This window comes from Microtus ochrogaster, chromosome 18 (genome assembly GCF_000317375.1).
Source record: "Microtus ochrogaster isolate Prairie Vole_2 chromosome 18, MicOch1.0, whole genome shotgun sequence".
Classification (NCBI taxonomy): Eukaryota; Metazoa; Chordata; class Mammalia; order Rodentia; family Cricetidae; genus Microtus; species Microtus ochrogaster.
In genome coordinates this window covers 26,442,210-26,446,808 of record NC_022020.1, presented here as the reverse complement: position 1 = coordinate 26,446,808, position 4,599 = coordinate 26,442,210, and the positions used below count along the sequence as shown (strand labels likewise).

At 49.7% G+C, this 4,599-nt stretch overlaps 2 long non-coding RNA genes across 3 annotated transcripts in view; one reads left to right on the top strand and one right to left on the bottom strand.

The window, feature by feature from the left end:
* The window catches only part of LOC113457088, an 11,676-nt gene extending 8,663 nt beyond the window's left edge, over window positions 1-3,013 (top strand). The window contains exons 2-3 of the long non-coding RNA XR_003377723.1: window positions 1,857-2,162; window positions 2,913-3,013. This is a non-coding gene — a long non-coding RNA (uncharacterized LOC113457088). The remainder of the gene's footprint in view (window positions 1-1,856; window positions 2,163-2,912) is intronic.
* The window catches only part of LOC113457087, a 46,805-nt gene that overhangs the window by 11,898 nt on the left and 30,308 nt on the right, over window positions 1-4,599 (bottom strand). The gene's annotated exons all lie outside the window — the stretch shown is intronic.

Here is a 4,599-nt window from a genome sequence, read left to right as displayed (position 1 = left end):
GGTTTCTCTGTGTCACCTCTCATCACCATAATATTTACATCAAATGCAAAAGGCCTCCTCGGAATAGAACCCTGAGGTTGTAAATGCCAACTCTAAGAATGTCAGCAAAAGGAAAAGATCAGGTTCCTTCAACAGCAGCCTCCCCCTCCTCCAGGCAATGCCTGCTGCAACCCCGAGGGCAGGCAACGCAGGCTCCAGAGCTTCCCTGAACCTCACCCCAAATCTGGAAAGGTTGGGGGGACACCCAGGGCACCCAAGGACATTCATCTCTGATTCAGCAACACCAGGTAACTTCATCTCTTCCACCTGACTTCACACAACGTCTGAGGAAATGAGTCCACGTACATTCTCCATTCAGGCTGGGTGGTGGATGTAATCCCAGCACTTAGGAGGCAGAGGCCAGTGGATTTCTATGACTTCAAGGCCAAGCTGGTCTATAGAGTGAGTTCCAGGACAGGCACCAAAGCTACCTGGAGAAACCCTGTCTTGAAAAACAAAAACAAACAAACAAACAAAAGGACAAAAGGTATATATATATATATATTCTCCACTCAGCAAGGGAGGCCAGGCTATCTCGTAGACAGATAGACAGCTCAGCTGCCCAGTGATCAGGCTGCAGTGTGCTCTGCAACCCTTTGGCGGAGTTCTCTCTGTACCCTGTTTCTCACGCCCATCATCCTATCCCTCTTGAGGCCCCTGGAGGTTTTCAGAGACCACTCACTTATCAAACATTTATTGAGCAATTATTAAGCACCAGGCCCCGGGAGTACCGTGGCGAACAAACAAGGTTTCTTCCCTGAAGGAACTTCTGTTCTAGCTACAAGACAGCTGATGATTAAGGTGAGGAATGAATAATTTTAATTGCTGTGAAGAAAATAAATTGGGATGAAAGGAGGGAGGCCATTGGTGGTGCCGAGGCAGTGGGGAAAGGGCCTCCCTGAGGAGGCAGCGTTTGACCTGAAAAATAAGAAGCTGCCCCGTAGAGATTTGGAGGGAAAGTGCCCAGAGCAGCAGTGCAGTGAGGGCAAGAGGCTTGGGAAGAGAACAGGTGTGCTTTGGATCTGAAAGGAGGCGCCAGCCCTGCGGAAGAGGTGGTAGAGTAGGAGGGGCTGAGGTTAGAGAGATGCATGGGCTTGCTGAGTGGAAAGGAAAAGGGATTCTTATTAAGGGCACCGGGGAGCTGGGTGAGTGATGTAAGCACTCTGACTTACATTTAAAACTTTTGCAAAGATTAAAAACAAAACAATGGCGACAAAAGCCTCCACAATTTGGTTTGGGACTGGCTTTTTGGCTTCTTCACCGTGTAAGCTTCATTATGTTAAACTTTAGTTCCCTTAAGAACTTTTGGGGTGGGCTGGAGAGATGGCTCAGAGGTTAAGAGCATTGCCTGCTCCTCCAAAGGTCCTGAGTTCAAATCCCAGCAACCACATGGTGGCTCACAACCATCTGTAATGAGGTCTGGTGTCCTCTTCTGGCCTGCAGGCGTACACACAAACAGAATATTGTATACATAATAAGTATTTTTTTTTTTAAAAAAAAGAACTTTTGGGGCTGGGAGGGTGTGTGTGGGGGGTGGAAAGATGGCTCTGTGGTTAGGAATGCTTGCTGCTCTTCCAGGGAACCTGAGTTCAGTTCCCAGCACCCTCAGCAGGTGGCTCACAACTGACTGGAACTCCAACTATCTCTTCTGGCTTCCACGAACAACACCACACATATTAAATAAAAAATAAATGCTTATTTTAAGGAAAGAGCATGTGGATAAATATGAGTTTGTTTTTATAGCGTAACTAAGGCAGGGCCTGTCATCTGCTGGTGTATAGTCAGTGTCTCATTTTGACCTGGTCTTCTTTCACTAGGTTCCAGCCTAGGCCCTACTTCTCCCTAGCTCCCACATCACTCACTCGGGACATCCCCGGACCCAGCTGGGATCCTAGAACAGAGTGGTGGTGGGGCTCCATCTACTGGCATCAGGAGCAGCTAAGGTGGCCCTAAGATTCCTCTCGCCCGGGGCCCCATTATTTGATGTGCTACTCTCTGGAAATCAAAACTCCAGAGCCTAGACTAGATTGTAGATTGCTCGAAGGACCGTGTGCTGCTGAATTGACTGGACACATTTGCATTCGGACACACTCTTTATCCATGTCATTGGCTGCTGCAAAAAGGTGGGTCCCGTGTGCAAGGGAAAGGCTGTCATTCACAGAGGTCATACTTCTCCACACTCATGGGTATTCATCTCCAAACGCTTTGCACATGACCCTTGACCCAAGAAGTTGCCTAGGGAAGGATTGGGAGAATGAGCTTGAAATAACTGAAGGGAGCGGATGGGAGAGGGAGGGAGGAAACATGGGCAAGGCTAAGAGCCAGTAGGTGTTCCCCACTTTTTCCTCCTGGGTCAGGGTCATACTGCAGCCAATTCCAAAGTTGGAAGAGGCGGCCGTGCCCAGGGAAGAATCTGTCAACCAGCTGCCTGGGTGTCTGCATATCCACATGACTGGCTTCTAGGAGCAGGATGCTTTTTCTACATCCCTCCTTGTGTGGGACTCCATAGAAAGGATGTGATAAGGTTGATTAATTGCTCTTAAAAAGTTCTTTGGAAGGAAGAGAGCCACGGGGTCGGGGGGCAGAGGAGCATCCCCGCAGTGGTGGCAGTGAAGTCTTGCCAGTTGCAATGGGGGCTGCAAAGGGCAAGGCGTGGGCGGCGGCAGCCAGGCACAGGAAAGCGGCAGGCGGCATCAAGAAAGGACATGGGAGAGGCTTCTTGAATAGCTACAGAAATGCCTCTGCTCCTGACTGCTCCCCAAAGGAACAATAGAGTTTGGTTATCTGGGGTGGGAAGTGCTAAATGCTTGGCCCTGTGCGTGACACAGGGGGGCAAAGAAACACAGCCTCAGCATGCTCTTCTTCCTTCCCAGATCCGAGCCCCAGAAGGCCCTGTTTCCTCATTCTTGGGGGACTTATGAGGGACTCTTTTCCACATCCAGCTTCTAAAGAGTTTCTATAACCCTAATGAAGTACCCGGGTAAGTCTCAAATTTTAGTAGTATCTCTCCCTGCCCTCAGCATCTCCACTGGACCCAGAGGCCTGCCACAGACCAGGTATCTGGAAACTGGCAGACAACCTTTGGCACCCTAGGAACCCAAGGACACTGGCCAAGGTCCTGAAATGTCCTAACTCTTCCCTCACAGCCTGTGTGCACGCCCCTCTCATCATCCTACCTGTCCACCCCAACTCCACATTCAAGGCTTGCTCCTGCCTGGAACTATCTCAGTCTAAGGGTCGTCAAAGACTGATCCTAGAGAGCTCCAAGCCTCAAAGCAGCAGCCTCCGCCTCTCTTCCTGTCCTTACCACAGGCTCTGTCTGTTCTACTGGCCTCATCAAGGACAGCCCCCTGCAATCTGACCATGGCGGCAGCTGGCAGGGCCTGGGGCTGCACTTGACATCCTGAGCTAACCATATTCTCGAAGAGGAAGCAGGTTGGAAGTTCCGCATGCTTGCACACACCTGCACACACCATGCACACACTCAAGCTCTCAATGTCAGCCTGGAACAGAGAAGTGGTTCTTAGATTTCATAAAAATCTCTGCTTGAGATGTCCCCAGGGGGGAAAACAACATATACATATGTAATCTTCTGTAGGGGCTGGGATGGGTGGTTCTTCCCCTGGTTCCTGCCCTCAGCTGTAACCTTTCTCCAAAGAATGGGACTCTTCTAAGAGACTCCCAGGCAGGAAGAAGACATTGGATCCTCTAGAACTGGAATCGAAGGCTGTTGCAAGCACATATAGAAACCCTGGCCTTTTGCAAGAGATCTTTTGTATGTATTTAACTGTTGGGTCATATTTCAAGCCTAAGAACAGACCACTTCTGTCCCTCCCAAGCCCCCTGCCCTGTCTTGTCTTCTTGAACCAGGACAAGTACATCCCAGCGCCAGCCCCCGCCTTCTACCTGTCATCTCATACTCTGGCCAGGCGTATTAACAGTGTTCCCCAAGAGTGTAAACAGAGAAACAGGGCTGCTCCTGCTCCAGCCTTCCTCTAACTGCTTTGAATTCAATACACAGACTTGTAGACTATCCACATTAATGCCCTGGCATACAAGTCACACACATAGGTCAAGGCATACATCAGCCATGCAGAAGCATACTAAACCAGATATCATAAAAGCAGAGTGGAATTTCAGGAAGTACATGCATGGGCACACATTCAGATAATTACACAACCCTGTAAAACATACACACAAACATGCAGGATCTAACATGTAGCTCTCCTTCCCCACCTCCCAGGGAACTTTCCCGATCAGCTGAGCTTTCCGCTACTCTCTGCAGCATGCCCCCACTGCTCCAAGCCCCACTGCAGCTGGGTTTTTTGTGACAGAATCATTCTTCCCCCTTTTCCCTCACCCAGTGCATTCCTGGTAGGCCTCTGGGTTCATTTCCCAGGGCTGCCATAACAAATTACCATGATTTAAAGGCGAAGGAATTTTTTCACTGACAGTTCTAGAGGCCAGAACTCTGAAGTCGCGTCAGTATGGTGAGTTCCTTTCTGTGGGCTTTGGAGAAAGCCCTGTGTTCTACGCCTCTGAGTCTCAGGAAAGTTCTAG